The sequence below is a fragment of the Bidens hawaiensis genome, unplaced genomic scaffold (assembly GCF_021521415.1).
Source record: "Bidens hawaiensis isolate Kalapana, Puna unplaced genomic scaffold, B.hawaiensis_p1.1 tig00002977_1, whole genome shotgun sequence".
Taxonomy (NCBI): Eukaryota; Viridiplantae; Streptophyta; class Magnoliopsida; order Asterales; family Asteraceae; genus Bidens; species Bidens hawaiensis.
In genome coordinates, this window is record NW_027491160.1 from 874,243 (window position 1) to 898,911 (window position 24,669).

At 31.4% G+C, this 24,669-nt stretch overlaps 1 pseudogene; it reads left to right on the forward strand.

Annotated features, from left to right (window-relative positions):
* Positions 1 to 10,804: 10,804 nt before the first annotated feature.
* LOC143621876 (epi-neemfruitin B 7-O-acetyltransferse L7AT pseudogene) lies at positions 10,805 to 12,136 on the forward strand (annotated as a pseudogene).
* Positions 12,137 to 24,669: the final 12,533 nt, after the last annotated feature.

Below are 24,669 nucleotides of genomic sequence, written 5' to 3' on the forward strand. Positions count from 1 at the left end.
GTATATAAATATTGTGATATGTGTAGGTGATAACATGAACTAGTTTTTGTATGTTTAGGTTAATATTATGATTTGTGTAGGTATTTGTTTTCATGATGGTTAATATATTTATATTTTTATAGTATGAGTATGATAGTTTTGTTTTATGAATTGTTTAAAGATTAAATCAAATTAAAAAATAAAAATAAATGTATAATCATTTATAACTTAGCATTAATTAGTATTAATTACCAAAAGAAACTCCTAAACTTTTTACTAATATACTTTTATACGAAATTAAAGAGAAAACTTATGATTGGCCAGAATCTCTTCTAACACTTCTCATACTAAAAACACTTCTGAAATGAACCAAGTCCTATATATATGTGTGTGTGTGTGTGTGTGTGTGTGTGGTAAGGTTAAAATGAAAACCCACTTGAGTTGTGAAAACCCACGAAAACCCTATGTAACATCGTTTTTTTCTCTTTTTTTTGTTACATGTAATATACGTTGTTACATTTAATACAAAACATCAAAACATCAAAAAAAAATGTTTTGCTATTTTTTAACATTTTTTTACGAATTTTTATATATGTTTTCAGGAGAGAGAAAAAGTTATATTTATATTTACATTTTTTATTCACTTTAATTGTGGACCACAAGATTTAAACATTAATTAAAAACATGTGGTTGAGAATGGGTTTCTAGAGTTTTCACAACTCAAGTGGGTTTTCATTTTATACTTAGCCTATAATATATATATATATATATATATATATATATATATATATATATATATATATTTTGTAAGCAATAGAATAAATGAGATATAAATGATAATCAATTAAATAAGATGTAAAATCAGTATAATAATAATGAACTTGATTACGATACATAAATAATCATTAGTACATAAATAAAATTTAGTGTGCATAATAAAAGTTATAAAGATAGTAAGTAAATGTTAGAAAGTTATTAGTTTCATAATTACTAAAGTTTATAATAAGATGTCTTGTAAATTTGTTTTGGTTTATCATTATAGATATCTTTTTAATCATTATTAATGACATGTTTACATTGTTTATGATTGACGTCTTCTTACTTGGTAGATCTTCTTGATTAAGCCACAAGCGATTCGTGCTGATAACGTGTTATAATATAACAATGATTAACACATGATTAATGTTATTTTTTAAGAGCTTTTAGAAGAGTTAGAAGAGAAGTAGAGAAAGATTTATATATCATTGAAAGAGTATATATGATGGTTCATGTTTTCCATTACATTAGTGTGGTATTTATACTATAAAACAGTAGACAAAAATTACTACTAAAGAGACAACTAGATAAGTAAGATTAATCTAGGCTTTGAAAATGTATCCATCCATTTATTGTAAATTTGACCCAATTATTACAACAATATATATATATATATATATATATATATATATATATATATATATTATTCTAATCGAGTTCCGTAAAAAAATCAATCAAACTCATTCTGTTTCATAAAACAAAAATCAACTCCAAACTAATCGTGTTCCATAAAAAATGATAATAAAAAAATCAAATCAAAACTAATCGAGTTTCTTAAAAAGAAAAAAAAATCAACTCAAATCTAATCGAGTCTTAGGTAAAAAAAACAAAAATTCAATTAAAATTAGACTCAAATTAATCTAATCGAGTCTTAGTTTAAAAAAAATAAACTCAAATTAATTCTAAACGAGTCTTAGGTTATTAAAAAATAATTAATTAAAATTGGACTCAAATTATTCTAAATCAAAATTTTTAAGTAAAAAAAAAGTATTACAATCCTGAGCTTGAAGGAAATATGGATATAGGGGAAAGCCGAAAGGAAATGCTAAAAAGAGAATTCAAGGTGTTTAAACATATTCAAGGAGAATCGGTCGCCTCTCTCATCAACAGATTTGAGTCACTCGTCACTAAAATAAGAAGTGACGGGTATCATCAATGATTTGTCTGAGATCAGCATGAAGATGTCGAATTCACTACCTTACACATGGAAAAGCAGTATGATAACCATTAAGAGAACAACAAATCTGAATACCATCACTCTCACTGAGTTGATTTCTTCCATCAAGTCTTTTGAATTAATGGATGATAAGCTTCGAATGAACAATCGTTCCAAAGAAAATAAAGTTAGGGCAAGTGCTGCAGGTGGAAGCAGTCAAGCAAGTCCTATCCTCCCGAGGTACACACACATCTTTGCTCTCAAGCATGCATTGTTAAATTGGAGAGTTATAAAACTCATAATGTCGCATTGATCAATGAAAATTTAGGCATTAAAAGTCAGAATAATTAATACAAAAAGGCTGAAAGGTTAGAATTAAAACTCATCCACGATGACATGGCAAACCTACATCTAAAATTGTTTCAGGCTAATAAGCTAGTTGAATTTCATGGAAGATGAACAGTTGAGTTAAACGCTAAAATTGAAGAACTAGAATTAGACCTTTCCCAAATAAAAATAGCAGTGGATAGGTTTGAAATGACGTCTAATAAACTAAACAGGATCATTAGGGCACAGATGGGGGTGAAATAAAAGACGGGATTAGGCTATGATTATACTGCAGTTCCTCCACCGTTCAATTACAACTACACTAGCCTAACCCATTTTAGTTTCAATACCCCTCCTGAGGATGAAATGGTCTATGAAATTGGTCATGTACCAAAACCAAAGACATTTGTTCCTCCCGTCTCCAAAACTGTTGATCCAATCCCGATGCTAGTTAGTTCTAGTAATGATTCATCCTATTCATCAGGTTGTGTTAGTGGAAAAGAACATGAGTTGTAAAAATAAAAGCATTTTAAATTCACTTCTGGATTCTAACGTGAATCCTACCAACTCTGTCTGTAATAATAACTTTATTTACACGCAAAATACATTGACTTCATCTTCAAATAGTAAAGCAACGTGTGAAAGTGTTGATGTTGACGCTTCTCATAGTATTTTGGATGAAAATGTTGATGTTATTTCAGATAGTGATTGTGAAACTATTTATAATGAAACTTTTGTTGAAAATTGTGTCAATGATAAAAGGCCTGTTGATGTGAATATATCAAGTTGTTCATCATAAAGTTGTAAGCCTGAGGATAATTCAAGTAAAAGCAAAGTTTTTGAAAATGAGAAACCTAGTACTTCATGTAAATATGTTCCACCAAGTAAACAATCATTTTCTCAAACAACAAATAAATTAAAGAATCCTCAGTCATACAACTTCTATGATAACAATTATTATGGTCATTATCAGCAAAACTATGTTGATTCATATTACACCAATGTTTTTGATGATCAGGGTCACAGATCAAATGGGTTTATAATCATGTTCCTTTACAATGATCACCTTTCCCACCGCATCAACAATATTATAGTTCTGATGAGTTCTATAGTGCTCCTACGAGAAATTGTTGTTTTGTTTGTGATCACTCTTCTCACCTTGTAAAACATTGAAAGAACTGGTTTAAGCAACAAATTGATATTAAGAGGCCGCTTATTCAGTCCCCAAAAGAAGATTTTAGTAGCCTAGATTCAAGACTGATCAAGCTGATAGTGAACCCAGTGAATTGGATGTGAGATCCAAAGTTAATAAAGTAAAACACAAGAAGAAACCTTTTTGAAAAACTAAAAAGGATAAAATCAAAAAGGATCCTAAGTCTATAAGGTCCGAGGATTCACCAAAAACAGTTCTAAAAACAAGAAAAGAAAAGTCCAAAATTGCCAAAACCAATGAATAAGTTTTTACTTGGATTCCTAAGGACTATTCTTCATCAAGTGAAGCTGCACAAGAAATAAATGGTTTTCAGGAAATAAAATTAAGTTTGGTCAGATTACGGTTGACCTTCCCGCGACAAAAGTGTCTCGGAAACCCATGTCTATTTAAACGCTTAGTGTATGCCGGGTCAATCATGGAGGACTATCAATAGTATTCGATACTCAGATAGTGATTGCACCCGGCATATGATGATAGACAAACCCTTGCTATTTGATGCTAAACAATTCGATGGCGGATTCAAGTCTTTGGTAAGCGACATGGGATGGCAAACTTCAAGGAAGGGAAATGTTTCATACGGTACTTTAAGCTTCAACAACGCCAGCCTTGTTCAAATGGCTCAACCACAACTTATTTAGCGTTTCTCAAGCTAACCTCGTCCAACTACTTCTCTCAAGTAATAGATCCAGCATCAGCTGCTGGGTCTCGGTTTGAATCTCTTCAACTTTGTTATACAATGTAATAATGCATGCTTAAGATAGTCCATCTAACAACAACTTTGCTGACCTTTGCACTACAGCCATCGATCATGCCCGATTTAAATTTCTGGTCAAATCGCTCGGCATGATCAATTTTGATTAAAACAACCGATATATCTTTTTGTATGTAAAAAAATTATAAATATTTTTCAAATATGTCACAATTTTGGAGGGAGAATATGAGTTATCTATAACTCACCAAAAAGATTTTAACTTTGTAAGTTTAAGAAAAACTAAAATAAGTTATTTGATTTACCAAAAATATTTTACATTCTTTTAAGAAAATCAGAAACTTTTCTAAAAGTACTACCCCGTATAGGGAGGAGCTCCTGATTAGAAGAAGTCGGATAATTAAAACTTCTAAAAGATTTTCACGTTGTAAGTTTAAGAAAAACTAAAATGAGTCATTTGATTTACCAAAAATATTCTACATTCTTTTAAGAAAATGAGAAAAACGTTTCTAAAAGTACTATCCCAAAAAGAGGGAGCTACTGTTTAAAGCGAGTCAGATAATTAAAACTTTTAAAAATTTTGAAAAATTGATCCGACCCTTGAAAAATGATAATAAATTGTCTTTAATAATCCTAGCACGTGAAAATAATTGATCAAAAACCAACAAGATCATTGCTTGATGTATAGATAGGCTTGACAAATGAGTAAGTGTCATAGTCATATAAACTTAAATATCTGCCTATGCTAGTGGTTACACGTTATAAAGTGGTTGTTGACTCCAAATAAAGTCATATAAATGAAGGCAAAAACGTAAATAACATGTTACACCCAAGCCTCTCTTTACCTTATCACAGTTGTCATGCGTAATCAATTGTCAGTTTTAATTCTGTTGAGTCAAGGAAAGTGTCGAGAAAAGAAAAGGACTCAGAAAAGAAATGAAACAAAAAGAAAAGGAAAGTTTAATAGACGTCAGTCTTAGGATTTTTATCTTCTAATTTATTTCTTCCTTTATTTTGATTCAAGCATTGGACTTTCTATGTTTGTAGTCATACAAGATCTAATTGTTAAGGCCCTGAACCTTCTGTTTTATTTTATTTTCTTTCTTTTGTTCAAGCCTTAGACTCCCTCTGTTTATAGACCTGATTGTTAAGGCTCTCAACTTCTGCTTTATTTTAATCTTTTTAGATAGAGTCAATTGTCCAAGTGTCAATACGCGTACTGTGATCAAATAAGAAGGGTTTAAGTCAAGTTGAGCTGATATGTTAACACAAACTATACCCGAGGTATGATGGAGTCTGCAACATGTCAGATTAAATAGGGACCACACAAGCATTGTGCTTAATACATACCTTAACATATCACGTTGAAATCAAAATACTTGTTAAGTTTAAAGTGGACAAATTATATCTAAAATTGACTTTAGGTTGGCATAATAATGTCCAAATAGAAGTGTGATCTAGAACGTTAACAGGTAATGTGATTCAATGTCGTGATCTTTCTCAATAAAGATAATTTAGTAAACTTTTAAGTAAATAATATTAATTTCATCTTTACTCATATCTTTTAGTTTTTGTTTTCTTTTGTTTTATTTTATGTTTCAACTTCAAAATATTATGTATATATTTTCGTTATTTTAAAATATACGAAAATGCCAAAAAGATATTCATTTATTATTGTGTCCGTACATATTTTATTAAACCTTGTTTTATTCAAAATCAAGTGATTTGTTGTCAAGGTCGTTCATGCAAATTTCGTTGGAAACCTAGGACTTAAACAAAACACTTACAAGTTAAGGGACTGAAATTGGAAGGGTCTGTGAACGAATTCTTCTTTGATCCTCGAGAGGGTTTGTGAACGATTTTATTCATTCTAAGTTTTGTGCAGTTATACATGGGTATGTAGATCAAAATCAAGTCTGCTTTGATGTAGAAACTGAAGTTGCTGATGTTGAAGCGCTTAATAGAAAATGAGGACGTGAAAGTTGAGGGTTGAACCTAAAAATGAACTGATTGTGTCTGAAGACAAGGAAATAAACCAGTCGGCTCAAGAAAGCCAACAAAAGAAAATTAGATGTCGAGCCTCCCGCATATGAGGTTTCTAAAATTTGCTGTTGCCAATCCTTCCCATAAAATAAGATTAAATTCAAGTCTACAGGAACGGAAAATAAAGAATTGTCCAAAATCCAATCTGGTTTAAAATCCTGGATCAAGACAAGTACTAAGTGTCAAGAAATAAATACGAAGCAAAGAACTTGACGAAGGTTCCTCGACATACTCAATCCTAGAGGGAGATTGTAGGGCTGATATTCTATATTAGTATTAGGATTGTGTATGTCATTCTGTTTTGTTTTTGGTCGGTGTATTACGTACTCAGTATGTTTACATTGTAAGTCTTGGAGAAATGGAGACCCTATAAAAGGGTTACTTTACACATACAACACTTAACACACAACACTCTTGGAAATAAAAGAACTTCTTTCTTATCTTCAATATTTTTCTCTCTTTTGTTTATACAAACTAACAGCACGGATTGATCTGAGTTAAGTTGTGAGATCCATCTAGAGGACTTACAATATAATAATATTATACCGGAGTAGTGAAATACATTAGTAGTGAGTAACTGACGGTGTAATCGGTTGAGTTAAGGTTTATTGAAATCGGAGCTTAAAAAAAGTCTTGATTTCCCAAGGTGAAACACGTTCGGCTCTTGTAATATTAGCCAGTTCGCTCGATAGACCTGGTGAGGTCAACAAAAGATTTGACCTTTGTTAGTTTATCGAAAAATTACATATCAAAACGGAGTCGGCCTTTTAAATTTGATCTAAAGGGCTGTAAACGAGCTGAGCTTAGCTAAGCCAAGCCAGGTTAGTGTCACGCTCAGCTCAACTCCTTTACAAACCGAGTCGAGCCGGTTAGGCTCATTTACAAACTGAGTTGAATCAGTTTAGCTCGTTGTGCTTGAGCTTGACTTGTAAAATACTTGAGACAGCTCAATAATTTCAAAAAATTATATTTAACAATAAATTTGGGTTATATGTTGTATATCTTGAAATGTGGGCTTTGATTATAACGAGTCAACAAGCTAGTTAAGCAAGCTGAGCTTAACTCATATAAACAAAAATATGACCACACCACGTTTTTTTGGGTATTAACGGGGGGGGGTACCTTGTGGAGCATTATGCGTATTACTTTTTCGACCCAAAAATGCAGTGAAAAACAATGAACAGGTCATGAGCATTCTGTATATCTGTTAGCTGGTCAACAAAAAACAGTGAACAGGTCATGAGCATTCTGCATACATATTAATGGGTCAATGAAGAAAAAACTTTCAGGTCCCAACCTATTTTGACCATAACAAATACCCATTCTGCTAAATACCCTGCTTAAATCTTATGTGAGATGGATATATACAACTTTAATAAGAAAATACTAACCATTGGATTAGGAGCATCTTCTTGTTTGCAAATGATCCTAGGGACACCCGTTTTAAACCATCAGCCACTTGTGCAGCTCATTTAGAGTAACATTTTCTCGGGCACCAACTTCTCATACAATGATCGAGCAACGAGAGTTTTTACGTCTTATCGGTCTCATCACTTCCGTCCGCCTTGAAGGAACAACATTAATGACCATATCAAAAGTGTTTTCACATTCTAATAATGAAGTTTAAATAAGAAGAGTGATAACACGAGTGTCTTTTCCTACAATGGTGGAATTATCAAATTGTTAAAAAATTGTTCAAATTGTATTTATTCCTTTTGCTTTTGACACTTTTGGTTTCCTCGCGCCTGAAGCTGTGGAGCTACTTACCCGTGTTCAGCGGGTCATGCATAGTAATGTTATGACTCCAAGATCAGCAAATGTAGTTTTTAAAAGATTGGGTTTTGCGATTCAAAAAGGGGTAGCGGCGCAGCTTGTTGCCCGCTTGCCTTCTGTTTCGATGTAATCCAATAAACAATTAATACGGCAAAAAAAAAATAATCAAAATTTTCATTAATATTTCTGATTTTGGTTAGTTTATCTATAAATTATTTAAATAATCACTCAAGTGCACAGTGACTTCAAAGGTTAGAACTTAATTCAAGGATATTACAAGTAGCTTAAAAAGTCATTAGCATAAATCTTACGGAATAAAAAGAAAATACAAACAGTCACATAAGTTATAGGCAAACCTAATTGGTGACGCTACATGTTCAAGTCCCATTAAATATGCAAACCTAATGAGAAATATATTTGGTTGTAACCCAATGGATTGTTGTGTAAACGAAACCTGCAAACAAAACTGAAACAGAATCAGTTATCATGCAATTATGCAGTAAAAAATACACTATTTAAAAAAATTCTCATAATCTATGAAGGAAATACGTTTGATTCAACTACAAAACATGGCATACCACTGATAACAATGTAACAAAACAAAGGGAACCTAAGCTATATTAATGGAAAATTTTAATAGATCATAGGTAGGTACACAATCATCAAAAAATTGAATTATACGTTTGTTTCTATAAATGCAACATGACAAAACACTATTGTCTTGTGGAAAAATTCAAACTGACTAGCCCCAAAATTGACTGACCTGATTTGCGTAAGTCAAGTTTAGATTGATTATCCTGATATTGCTTTTATGCACTTCTTAAAGCATAAAAAAATCAACTATGACCTATAAGGATAATAAGTATTTCATCAAAAAAATGAAAAGTAACTAGGAAATGACTAATCATCACATAAACGTAATGTACCTTTATGACCACTTCTTCAGGTCACAACTCACAAGTGAATTCAATGTTTACATGATAACACAATTATTGTATTACCATATCCAATGTCTACATGTTCATAACTACTGTTATCAATCCGAATACTTAATAGCTGACATAACTTCTTCTTATAAATTATAGAACATATTCTCTTTAAATACTCCATCAAGCATACACACAAGTTAATAATTAATATATCAATTATCTTCAAACTTTACAACATAAAATTTGCAAACAAATATTGCCAAGATGCACCCCCTCCACATCAGGAAACTGTAAGCAATATTGAAACCTATACTAAACATCACTCATCAAAATAGAGACAATTTTCAATCATCACTTACATGTTTTATGTTAATATTATGCATGTTTTATGTTAATATTATACAAAGTCCAGGTCAAGAAATTTCAGTAAACACAACAAACAATAGTGACATATAATTCATAAAGATCTAATTAAGAAGGATACAATGAAATTTCACTAAATAACCATATATAATCATGTGCTGAATCCACAAATAATCAACTAAATCATGCATCAAAGTAGTTCCATACACAAGACAATAAAGTAATTAATCAAACCTAAATCAATGAAATCAATTATGGAACGAATTGGCCAACAATCCAAATCTAATCAGTCTAAGTTGATATCAAATTATGTAAAACCTAATTGAATCAGCATCATCGAACCGTTAATTAGCAAAATTTGAAAAGATAAACTAACATTGTACGTCTCATAAACCTAGCTCGATGCACAAGTTGAAAGTAAAGGTGGAATGAACCTTTCAATTAGTTGAGAGATATCGGAGCTGATCTAACAACCTGAACGAATCTGTAATTAGGATAGAAAATCAGAAATCGGCATGAAATTCGGATTAACATCGAACAATACTCCTCTGTCCATCTTGGTAACGCAGCGGGAGAAAGTGGTGAAGTCGGCGGCGGAAGCCGGGGATGAATCACCGGCGCCACCTGAATTGTCATTGAATTGTTAATTTAGGCTAGGATTCGATAGAGGTTTCGTATCGAGAGTTTGCCCATAGTGTCCATGAATAGGCATCAGGTAATAAATACCATCTCTACTCTCTGCTACACTGCTACCGGTGCACTTGTCGTTGTTTGGAGTTTAGTTTGGTGATTCCTTTTAAAAACTGTTTGTCTGAGTTTCATATTTTATATATTCACTTACACACATCAATAAACATAGTTTTAAATGTGTTTTTATTTTTTTTATATGTTAATTTGACGAATTTATTCTTTAGGTTTAATTCTGATACTGTGACAAATATAACTGATACTTATTAAATTCGTGTCGACTTGCCACCATAACGCTTATGTTTTATCATTATTCGGGCTTTACCGACCGAATAAACATTGTTTTAAGTATGCTAAAATTTTAAAATTAATTATACGATTGTCCAATTAATAATTTATTAAGATAAATACTTGCCCACATGAAACTATCTAAAACTCAAACTCTCAAGAAAATAGTTTAAAAACAAATTGAAAAGGTTTCTAGAAGTTCGAAGTGCAAAGATTTTGTATTATTATTATTATTTCTTTTCTTTTCCATTTGATGATGTATATATACCTTTAAACATGTAGTCCAATCGTATATTTAAAAAACCACCATGTGATCCTATATTATTCATTCGGAATACATTAATAACATATAAGTTAATTAATATTAATAAGTTTAATATACCAATATACTATTGACAAGAATCCTGATGGTTTAAACTAGTGAGTTACACAATATTCAAGCTATAAAAGGGCCTTTGGAGGGCTGCAATAACCATCCTTTCTACACTAATTATCTCCCATATATAGCAATAACGAATTTTCGGTATGGAAGTGAAAGTCATTTCCAAAGAGAACATTAAACCATCTTCCCCAACACCACCTCACTTGAAAACATTCAATCTTTGTGTCCTAGATCAATTCGTTACCGTTCCTTACGTGCCAATCATCTTGTACTACCCTAATCACAATGGCGACAACTCTTCCAAGCACTAGAAATATCAGCACTTCTAAAGAGCTCATTGAGTAAAACCTTGACTCAGTTTTACCCGCTTGCTGGAACAACACGGGATCATCTCTCGATTGATTGTAATGATGTTGGTGCTAATTATGTCTTAGCTTTGGTTCACCGTCGCTGTGACGACTTTTTGCGTCAACCTGACCACCGATTGTTCATGAGGTTCTTTCCAGTTGAACCTAGTTTTGATGGATCTAATGTGGGTGTTCATGTAACAAATATTCAGGTGAACATTTTCACATGTGGGGGAATCGCTATCGGGTTGTGCATTTCACACAATATCCTTGATGGGGCTGCACTCTATACTTTTCTGAAAGGATGGGCTAACATGGCTTGTGGAGAATAAGTCATTTACCCAAACTTAACTGCGTCCTCAATTTTCCCTGCAAAAAGCTTGTGGCTTAGAGACATATCAATGGGGTTTTTTCACTCATTTTTAAAGCACGGCAAGTGTAGCACAAAAAGATTTGTTTTTGATTCGGATGCCATAGACAAACTAAAAGCTGAGGCAACAAGAAATGGAGTTAAACACCCATCAAGAGTTGAGGTGATATCTGCTTTGATATGGAAGTGTGCACTTGCTGCATCTAAAGAAGCACGTGGTTTTCAGAATACTTCTCTTTTAACCCATGCTGTAAATCTTCGCAGAAAACTTGCAACAGAATCCTCTAAAGACAACCTGGTTTGGATCTCGACCACACTGTACCAAGCTAGCGAAGAGACCACTTTGCATGCTTTGGTGAAAAAAGTACGTGAAGGCATTGCGAAAGTAGATGTTGAGTTTGTGAACAAAGCACAAGGTGATGAAGGGCACATTGCAATGAAGAAATTGCTTGGAGAAAATGGAGATATAGGGTCAATAGGGCCGATAGACATCTATAGTTTCACAAGTTGGTGTAACATGGGTTACTATGATATCGATTTTGGTTGGGGAAAGCCAGGTTGGGTGACTGGTATTGCAGGCGAAGGTGAGCATGTGTTCATGAATCTTGTGACCCTAATGGATACAAAATGCTATGGAGGAATTGAGGCATGGGTGAATTTGGATGAAGAAGAAATGAAGATTCTACAATGCAACCAAGAGCTACTAGCATATGCTTCAGTTGATCCAAGTGTACTACCATATGATCAGCCTTAATGATCCTATGTGTGTAATAACTTAATATGTGAACAAGGATCATGAAATATGGGACAATCTTAATAATTTCAATCGAAATGAGTATTTTCTTCAAGATGTTTCTTTTTCATAATTTTATGATGTTCTTTATGATTAGATATGTGAGCATTTATTTTATTTATTGAGGTTATCTTCTTAATTTTGTTGAAACGAATAACGATCATTCCTCTCCTTTCTAAGATTATAATTTGGTCGCTTGAGTTGACAAGTCATATTTCTAAGATCAATCAGGTCAACAATGATTAGCAACAAGTTATAATGCATACTTGTCACAAAACAAAGTGATCGAGACAACAATACTTAATAGGAATGTCATGATCTATACAGCTACACGTATGAGTATATAGTTAATAATTTTATGTGCTTGTGTTTTCTTTGTTGAGAGCTTCGTGATGATCTAAGATGCGTGTAAAATGAAGGTAGGATGCATGATGCGTCAAAAATTAGAGTAGTAAATTTGATAAAACCGCCTTGAAAGAAGGAAATTGATAAACTTGTCCCACATAGATGGTTAACCTTGGAGTGGTTTCTAATAAATAAAAAAAAAACAATATGAATAGTAAGATTCGAACTTGTTCATGCGTCCCGGGCCGGCTCAACGAATGTGAACGCCTACATCGAAATAAGATTTTGGGGCCTTTTTATTACAAGTTTTGAGCTCATGACCTAAACTTTAGTAACAACGAAGCCTACCACAACACCAATACATTACTTTGAATTTACTTTATCTGTTATAATATATTTGTATATAATGTTCTTTTGCACTTAGAGGCCTTAATTAAGTTTGGGATAAAACCCTACTTGTTTTCACTTGCCTATGGATCGGCCCTATGCGCCTTTGACTCCCGGACATGTATCACAAATCAATGCTAAAGCAATTGTCTTTTTATTACGTGATTATATGTGCATATAGAGTTATTTGAGTATTTATATTTGGCAAAATATATTTTAGTGTAAACAGGTCATAAAAATCCGAAGCTTTTGCATGTTTAGTCATGCAGCTGTAAATACTAGTTTGAATTATTTTACATTATCATATGCATATTACACTAAGTGTCATGTATTTTAAAATGTCTTACAAATAAATAGAGTATTTTATTTTTCCTATAAAGAAAAATAGAGATGTTTACTAACATGTTTTTTCATGAAACCAAATGATGCTCCTAAAATATGCAATAAGCAGTAGGTGTGAGTAACTGAAGTATTTTAACCGCAAAGAATTAACTGGCAAAGAAGAGCCGATCTAGGGTTTGTATTATCAAGTTATATATAGTGATACAAGTACGCATGAGATCCATATATATATATGGAATACAATTAGGGTTAACTTAATAATCAAGTTAAGCCCAACTGGACACGCACGACTAGAGTTGCCAATTCCCCTATTCTGTGCCATCTCCTAACTAGCTAAAGCACTAATGAGTTGAAGCCTACATACCTTAACAATATATTTTTTTTTTTTTGACTCCAAAAAGTTTTGTATAATCTTTAAAGGCCTTTTGGATTACATCGAAACAAAAGGCAAGCGGGCAACAAGCTGCGCCGCTACCCCTTTTTGAATCGCAAAACCCAATCTTTTAAAAACTATATTTGCTGATCTTGGAGTCATAACATTACTATGCATGACCCGCTGAACACGGGTAAGTAGCTCCACAGCTTCAGGCGCGAGGAAACCAAAAGTGTCAAAAGCAAAAGGAATAAATACATGTTGGTTGTCAAGACACGCCTTTTCATGTTTTGCCACATTACCTGAAGCAGCTTTTAATGCGGCTTGACCGACCGCGAAACCACTACTCCCTAAGCCCACCAAAGGAGAAACCTCTGTTAAATCCACACACACGTGTTAACCTATAAAGAAACATTGCAATGTTTTAAACAATAATAACCTATAAAGAGAACATTACAGTGTTTTAAATATTGGATTTACTTATTACACGTGTGATAGAAAGGTGGAGCCAGGAAAAAAATTCGCGGGGATCGAACAAGACAAGGGTCAGTGTCAAAATTCGTCGGTCAGGATTTTACCATATATATATACCTCTAAAAAAACTTTCACAGGGATCAACCCCTACACTTATAGTGTAGGTCCGCCATGAATGCCTCCCTCCCATTGATGCTAATTTTACTTTCTTTGTACTTGTATTCGCACCGCTACAAATGTATTTGTGTTGAACAGATTCAAATAGGTGTCATTCATTTTGGAATGACGTTCATAAAGGTTTTGTTAGGGATGGCAAGTCTTGTTTCTATGTAAAGAACTAAAGATTGGGTTTAGATACTCTATTGTTTTTCACGGTGGCACACAAGTTATCTCCTTCGCATGCAAAAGAAAGTAGTCAGCAATTAATTAGTACTTGACCAATGTTTTCATATGTATTACGCTATTTACTGATGCTCGAAATATAGGTCATCTAACTCCGGTTACATGTTTTGTGTTCGATACGAACAAATATCAACTTCAAGCTCATTATCTATATTATATACCGTATATGATACATAAGACAATGGTAAATTAAGAGTTAAAAAGACACTTGATTTTATAAGTTTTACAAATATTAACACATAAAGTACATGTCTAAAAATGGGTAACTTGTCTTTTAAACATAATTCATCAAACTTACAAGTTTGCCTCTAATCTTTAACCACTTTATGTTTTTAATTTCAACTTTAAATCAACTTCTCACCCACGATTTTTAAACGGATATTACTTTTTTCATATTTCAATATTTTTGTAAAAAAATGCACCGTAAAAATGAGCATTTTATTCTCTTTAATTTGAGTATAACATTATTATAATTTTTTCATTTAAAAAAATTAATATGTTGCGTAAAAATGTTTAATGCGGTTTTGATGGTTTTTATGTTAAACTTTAGCGGTGGCAGGTGACGTGTGGGTGGCGGTGGTGGGCGACGAGCGTGGTGTTGGTTGGCGGTGGTGGGCGGCAGTGATAGGTGACGTGAGGTAGTGATGAGTGGTTGCGACGGTGGATGGCGGTGGACCGTGGTGGTGGTGGTGATAGGACGGTGATGTAAGGTGGTTGTGGGAGGATGGTGAATGTGATTAGCGTGAAAGTGGGGGGGGAGAGGCGGATGAAAGTATTTGGGGCATTTTAGGGTTAATGGAATCGACTTGGTAATGGGCGATTCTATTCCATTAACCAACAAACACTCTTTTTTTTTCATTCCACCACAATGGTCCATTGCATTCCGCCTCTCATTACAGCATATCAAACGCCACCTTGCAATTATGGTGGAAGAATACCTTTGAGTTCGATGATGAATTATAAACCGAAGTAAATGGCATTAAAAATCTTTAATGCCCTTTCTAGATTTGAAATTTTCATTTTGTAAAATTATTTTATATTTTATTATATATGTGTGTAAGTAGGTTGTCCACGCGTTGCGGGCGAGATTTTATGTGTGTAAGATTTTTTTTTTCTTAAATATAAATGACACCATGGTAAATATTTTTAAATTTAAGAAGTAAATCTAACAAAAAAAAACAAAGAGACATTAACACTTCTTAGGGAAAATTCCAAGTCATTGCTAGTTAGTTCTCGAAGTGCAACATCTAGCACGAATACCACGCTATGCGACGGGATAACTGATGCTGCATCTAATCCAACGTGATCTTACCGATCCGACCTGTGACTCGATAAGATAGTCAGTTCGATGCATTGTCTAAGCCCCTGCACTTTTATTCAAGCTTCGCCACTAAATATATATACTACATCATGCTCTTCGCCCCAAGTTTACCTTAGAACTTGCTGCTTTGTTTTTTCTGCCTATTTTATACTACTAGCACACCACATGGCTTGTATTTTTATACGCATTTATATGTTTCTTTGACCTCCATAAAATAATAGACTTCTTTATGACCTAAAGTAAATAACACTTCCTAACATATGTCGTTAGACCTAAAGTAAATAACAACTCCTAACCATATGTTGTTAGACTATGTGTAGTGGTGGCGGGTAAACCCCCCCCCCCCCCCCCAAAAAAACCGACCACACACGCACACACGCACGCACACCCACCCACACTTCTTCATTGGCTGGAAAACAAAGTTTGCTCCACCTTCTTCTTTAAGCGTTATGTAGCTGGGGGACTTTTTGAAGCCCAAAACGCCCTGAAGGTAGTGTTTCGAGTGTTGGGGGGGGGTTGAGGGTGGGAAACATACACTACAAGTGGCCTTAGTTATATTAAATGCACCACGTTATAATTTACTTGATGTATGTATGCCCTAATTAATACTAAAATATGTGACATGAATGTGGACGTAATTCCATTCACAGCACACAAATTTTGATATTCCATTCAGCACAGCACACAAATTTTGATATCTGAAAATTAACACCACCAAGCGATCACTTGATTGAATTGATTCACATCTTTTCATTTTCAAGAGGCAAACAAACATAGATGGCATAGGTACTTCATACGGGGTGATTTAGTGGCAAAAGACCATCGTCCAAAGATCCACTGGTGGTAAAACCCGGACGCACTCACAATTGAACTAGAGATTACAAAGATCCAGTATTTAGGGATGCAAACAAGCCAAGCGCGAGCTTAACTAGGCTCGAGCTTGGCTCGTTTAGCTTACACAGAGCTCGAGCTTGGCTCGTGAGTAGATTTTCAAGCTCGAGCTCGGCTCAGGCTCGGCTCGTTTACTACATATCAACTATTTTTTATACAATTATAATTATTTTTATATATTTTTTTCTGTTATAACTTTATGTATAAAATAATATATATTATTTATTTATTTTTTCAGAATATTATATATATTAATTAATAATTACTAAATATATATTTTAAAAAATTATATATATGACAAGCACATTTAGGCTCGCGAGCCGGCTCGACCTCGATAAGTGAAGCTCGGACTCGAGCTCGTTTATTAAACGAGCTTATTTATAGGCTCGAGCTCAGGCTCGATTAAGCTCGGCTCGATCGAACTTTTTAAAGAGACGATCTCGAGTAGCTCGGCTCATTTGCACCCCTACCAGTATTCCTTCATTGAGTCACCCCCCCCCCCCCCCAAATACTGTAAGTAGGATTTGAATTTGTGTCTCCATTAAGTAACCCATGCTTCCTACCACTACACCACTTCAAAAAAAACATTTGATTTGCATCTAAACACTTCTTGGTATTCTTTTAATTGTTTATTAACATTGATTACCAATAATTAAATCAATTTTAAGACTTACGTTTGTAATCACATCACATAGCGTCACTATTACTAGAACTACTCTCATTTATTGAAGAGATTTTTTTTCCCAAATGTTGGTACCATACTTGCACCGCTACCAAATTGATGTAACCGATTTTTTCTCAAGTATGGTATAAGTGTTTTTTTCTGTATTTCGGTATTTGGTTTCAGTTAATTTCATCCCTACTTAAAAATAACCTAACATATATAGCATTTGGTACCGATCGATTTAGTCTATTCGATACCCGTATCAATTGATTTTAGTTGATGCCAGTACCGGTATGAACACCAAGATCAATGGAGATTAAGGTAAAAATAACTCAAAACGTGTATCATGTCCAGATACTGCTATCGATACCGACACCTGCACCATACCAATAAATTCCCTAATGCCACCCTACAAAAGAAAATAAGAAAATATGTGCATAGCAATGGTTTAGCAAAATGTATTTAGTAAGTGAACATGTAGAATCATATGCTAATATTACTAGCAATGTTGTAAAGTAAGTTTCCAATGCCGACTATTCCCTGAGTATTCGCTACAAGGTATGTCGTCGAGGAGAGTTTCTTTAATTCCGTCTAGCTACTAAGAATCGATTAAAGGTGGTCAAACTCAGCCAGAATCGCATCTAGTCGGTGAACTTGGGCCGATTTTGACTTTAAAAAAGTAAAACATAAGTCATATTTCTTTAATATTAAAGAATAAATATCATTTTTTTACTTAACTAACAATTTTTAAAATATTTATTATTTTAAATTGTATTTTTCTTATTTATATTGATGTTCATCTATTTTGTTATAAATATTAGTAAACTTATGATATTTGGCATATATATAATATTCAAAAATTAATTTTCTTTATATTTACCATGTCGAGTACTCTCTGAGTACACCCAACTTCCCAATTGATCGCCTAGGATCGGCCTATCGACTTTTACAACCTTGATTACTAGCAATTTAGCGAAAAACATAAAGTCAGAAATCCCTTAAAAAAGTAATTACATCATCTTTAAAAACAACTATCAAGATTTTTTCATAGTCATCTGATAACAGAAAGAAACTAAGTACTATGAAAACGAAATTAAAATATTATTTTGTTAAACTGTCGTCGATCCTCCTACCTATTACCTATACACATAATTTAGCACAATTTCTTGGTGTGAGTGTTTTAACTATTCTACAAAAGCATTCATACTGAAACTTTTATAACCAAATTTTTTATATAATATAAAGTAGAGAGAAGAAAAAAAACAGTTAGCCGACCCGGCCGGAAAACAAACCGTTTGAAACTGTAAGGTTGGGACAGGTTTGGAGATTTAGAACCGGAACCGATTGGATCAGGCTTGATAAGAACCGGTTTGAAACCAATAATTAGGAACCGATGCATGCATGTTACATATGTATTTATGTACGTAAATATCATATATGTATTAGAAAAAATTAAAATACAAAGAGATACAAAAACGAGAAGTGTGAGAAGGATCTGTGACCATATAAAAACCCCTAAAAAAAATTCAAAAAATAGTAATAATAAAAAAATAACTCAAGATATAAATAGAAACATAAAAAGTTTAAAAAGCTAAAATGTTTCCCTAGTCATTCTCGTTAAAAAAACATCGAAAAGACACAATGCCAAAAAAAAAGACACAATTACGAAAATGAACAAAAGACACAATTATAACTAAAAAAGCACGCAATAGATCGCAAAATATAACACGACGTTGAGTAATATAACACAATATCAAAAAAAATACACAATGCCAAGGAGAAAATGCAATTAATAACGAAAATAAACACAAAACACAATGATAAACAAAAAAAGACATAATGATCTGTTTCCCTCAACATTATGTGTGTGTGTGTGTTCTTTTAAGAACTAGAAAGATGGTGGAGACATTTTTGTGTTTTTTTTTTACTTTTTTTTGTTTTTTTTATTAAACTTTGAGTTATGATTTTTTTATTTTTTTTTATTTTTTTGAGGGGTTTTTTCTGTGGCTAAAATCCTTCTCATCCTTCTCATTTTTGTCCCCTTGATAGAATAACTTGACGCTATATGCATATTATGTATGTTATGTTTTATGTATCTATTTCAGTATGTATGTATATATTTATAATTCTATATATATGTATGTATACTAGTTATGAATGTATAGGTATGTATTTATGTTATGTATGTATGTATGTATATTATGTATTTATCTATCTATTTATGTATGTGTATTGTTTATGCATGTATATAGATATATATTTATTTTGTGTTTTTTAATAAAAGTAGTCTTTTTTTCTAATCGGTTCCCATCTAAACCGGCTTTGAACCAAACCTAACCGGTTCCATAGGTTCCACTTTTAGCCTCATAAAACCAGTACCAACCCAAACCGGGATTTGACCACTTTGACAACGAACCCATTCGACAACCTGAACCGGTTTATGGTTTAAAATCGATTTGTACACCTCTAGTATAGAGGGAAAAATAGAGAAAACAATTAAAGCATCGAATCTTTATAATAACAAAAAATATAGAGAAAACGAATGTATACTTCAAATTTAGAGGATGATATTCAATCCTTTGCATACATACTTACATACATATATCTTAAATCTTATATATATATAAACGAAACCTTCCTATTTTCTCTCAATTCACTAGATTGCTTTATTTGAAAATAGTGGTTTCTCATGCATTTGACATGAATTCACGTGTATGGGTCTCATCAAACCTAGATAGCCATTAAACGGGTTATAACATCTCATTATAGTAAAAATTAATCTCATCAAATATTTGATATAAAAATTCTATAAAATAGAGATATACTAAAAATTAATATCCATTTAAAAAAAGATATTATTTATAATTATGAAACAATTTTATATTAAAAAAAATAACCGGGTCATGTGTCTCATCAAACCTAGATGGCTTTTAAACGAGTTATAATATCTCATTTATTTGTAAAACACTTTCATCATCAAACCCTAAGTATATTATTAATTTCCTTACAATAAATAAAATTAAAATACAAAAAAATATATAAATATTAGAAACGTAAAATGTAAAACAAACCCCATAATCAAACCCTAATTTAATTTCTCAATATAGATTTAGTTCCATTAGCGATTCTTTTTTCTCTTAAGTTTAACTTAAATAAAAAGTTTCACAAAATAATAACCAAATTATAACAAATGAACATAAAGGAATAAATATAAAAATTAAGTAGATAATTCATTCGACGTTTCATTAAAAAATGAACATAACCCAACATAAATTAATCAAAATAGGTTCAAGTATATTATTAACTTCTTACAATAAATAAACTTCGTTTATATATATTTAAGATATGCATACATATATATATATATATATATATATATATAGTTTCATGATCAAATACAAATTATTCTTAACATGAAAATAGTGAGAATCAATTTGTTGTTATTATTTTGCTTTTATAAGTGTTTGTTGTTAGCTTTTCTTCGTATTTGCTGATTTCCAATTATGAGACGTTATAAGTATTTGTTTATTTACATTTTGTTGTTATTATTAGATTTTTTTTCTTATGTTGTTATAAGTATTTGCTGTTATTATTTTGTTGCTAATTATGATTCTTTTGTTGTTATTATTAGGGTTTTTGCATTTTTATTATAAAACATTGCTTATGTAGATTGGTATTGTGTTTCGTATTGTTTTCTACGTTTTTATTTTTGGTAGATTGGTATTGATTCCTGCGTTCTCTTGTTAAGATCATTTTGTACATGGACCCCCCCCCCCCATATATATACATATATATATATATATATATATATATATATATATATATATATAGGGTAAGGTTAAAATGAAAACTCATTTGAGTTGTGAAAACCCGCGAAAACCCTATGTAACATCGTTTTTTTTTTGTTACATGTAATATATGTTGTAACATTTAATACAAAACATCGAAATATCAAAAAAAAATGTTTTGCTATTTTTTAACATTTTTTTACTAATTTTTATATATGTTTTCAGGAGAGAGAAAAAGTTATATTTATATTTACATTTTTATTCACTTTAATTGTGGACCACAAGATTTAAACATTAATTAAAAACATGTGGTTGAGAATGAGTTTCTAGAGTTTTCACAACTTAAGTGAGTTTTCATTTTATACTTAGCCTAGGGTTAGGTTACAATAAAAACCCACTTGAGTTGTGAAAACTCTAGAAACCCATTCTCAACCACATGTTTTTAATTAAAGTTTAAATCTTGTGGTCCACAATTAAAGTTAATAAAAATGTAAATATATATAACATTTTCTCTCTCCTGAAAACGTATATAAAAATTAGTAAAAAAATTAAATGGTTCTCATAGTTCTCAATTCCCAAAAAGTTCTCACATGATCCTAATTCTATATATATATATATATATATATATAGGCTAAGTATAAAATGAAAACCCACTTGAGTTGTGAAAACTCTAGAAACTCATTCTCAACCACATGTTTTTAATTAATGTTTAAATCTTGTGGTCCACAATTAAAGTGAATAAAAAATATAAATATAAATAAAACTTTTTCTCTCTCCTGAAAACATATATAAAAATTAGTAAAAAAATGTTAAAAAATAGCAAAACATTTTTTTTGATGTTTCGATGTTTTGTATTAAATGTTACAACATATATTACATGTAACAAAAAAAACGATGTTACATAGGGTTTTCGCTGGTTTTTACAACTCAAATGAGTTTTCATTTTAACCTTACCTATATTATATATATATATATGTAGGATCAGGATTAGGCCTGTAAACGAACCGAACGTTCGGGAACTATTTGTGAATCGTTCGGCGGGAAGTTCGTTTATTTAATAAACAAACGAACATGAACAAAAATTTTGTGTTCGTATAATTAAACGAACGAACATGAACACATGTTCCGTTCGTTTATTTATGTTCATGAACGTTCGTTTATGTTCGTTTATTTATGTTCGCTTATGTTTGTTTATTTATGTTTGTTTATGTATTAATAGAACATAATTAAATATTATATAGATATGTAATCTTATTAAAGGTTTTTATATTTGTTAATTTGTGTTCATTTAAGTGTTTTCATTTAAGTTTATTTATTTTGTTTATCGTTGTTCAGTTATGTTCGTTTAGATTTTAAACAAACGAACACAAATGTCCCTTTTCAAATAAATGAACATGAGCATAAATATTTGTTCGATTAAGTGTCCGTGTTCTTTTAAAGTTAAATGAACGAACACGAGCATGCCTTTGTTCGTGTTCATTCGATTCGTTTACAGGCTTTTATTATTCACATTGATGAATACATTGGTCTCAATCTATAGGCTCTGCTGCTTTTATTTGTGTTCGTGAACCGTTCGTGAACACATTAATTTCGTTAATGAACGAACACGAACATAAAATCTAGTTCGCTAAGTGTTCGTGAACCGTTCGTGAACACATTATTTTCTTAACGAACGAACATGAACAAGGCCTTGTTCGTGTTCGTTCGGTTCGTTTACGCCCTAATCAGGATCATGTGAGAACCTTTTAAAAATTGAGAACCATGAAAACTACTTTGGTCCACAAAAAACCCAAAAATAAAAAAAATCATAAAATAAAAAAAAATCATAAAACAAAAAAAACATGAAAATAAAAAAAGTAAAAAAAACCAAAATTCTTATTTATCATCCTGGTTTCATAAAAAAAATCTAGATTTAGCTAAATTATACATGTATGTATAATATGAACATATATGTACACACATGCTTTTAATACACATATGCATGATTTAAGGTAAATGATAATGTACATTTATGTACATTACGTAATTAAAGATTAATTGAAATTATACACATGTGTATAGGTATAATAGGAATTAATTTTTTTTATGAAACCGGAATTAAATATAAGAATTTTGGTTTTTTTTTTACTTTTTTAAAATTTTCGTTTTTTGTTTGTTTTGTAACTTTTTAAATATTTTTATATAGGTTTTGTTTAATGGTCCAAAATTATACATGTATGTATAATATGTACATATATGTACACACCCTATGTAACATCGTTTTTTTTGTTACATGTAATATATGTTGTAACATTTAATATAAAACATCGAAACATAAAAAAAATGTTTTGCTATTTTTTAACATTTTTTTACTAATTTTTATATATGTTTTCAGGAGAGAGAAAAAATTATATTTATATTTACATTTTTTATTCACTTTAATTATGGACCACAAGATTTAAACATAAATTAAAAACATGTGGTTGAGAATAGGTTTCTAGAGTTTTCATAACTTAAGTGAGTTTTCATTTTATACTTAGCCTATATATATATATATATATATATATGTGTGTGTGTGTGTGTGTGTGTGTGTGTTTATTTTCATGTGAGAAATGAATATGTGCCACTAATTTTATTTTAGGTTTTTAAATGTTTAAAATAAACGAAAAAAAATGTAAATGCAACAATAAATGCATTATCTCTCTTCAATTAATCAACTAATATAACCATAATAAATCACTCTCTAATTATAGATACACATATCCTATACGTGTGTAGGTTATATGTTTTTCGTGTGTAAGTAATATATTTTCTTATTCTTAGAACAAGTGTATGTTATATGTTTTTGTTTATGTTGTATATTTTTTATTGACATTTAATGCTAACATATGTAAGATAGCTTTTTGTATTATTCATCACAATGTACCTACGTTTTGATTGATATTGATATATTGAGTCGGAAGAAATTGGTTTTGGATAGGAAAAAAATTTAATATATGAATAAATTGTATTTGTGTAGGATAAAATTTTCGAGTGTAGGTTATATGTTTTTCGTGTGTAGGTTATACGTTTTCGTGTGCGTTTGTAGTTTATTGATGCTGAATTTTGTGTGTCGGTTATATGTTTTTCGTATGTCGGTTATATGTTTTTCGTGTGTGGGTTATATGTTTTCTTATTATTAGAACAAGTGTATGTTATATGTTTTTGTGTAGGCTGTGTACTTTTTTTGTTGATATTTAATGCAAACACGTGTAAGATAGTTTTTGGGCTATTCATCACAATGTAACTATGTATTGATGGATATTAATATATTGAATTGGAAGAAATTAGTTTTGGATAGAAAGAAATTTTAATGTATGAATAAATTGTACTTGTGTAGGATAAAAATTCAAAAGAGAAAAAATAAGTTATAAAAATAAATGAATTTTTATTATTTCCAATTATAATAATTTGATTAGTTATATTAATTGAATAGATAACTATTATATTTATTAGTTATAATGCATTAATACTTTCCTTATTTATCTT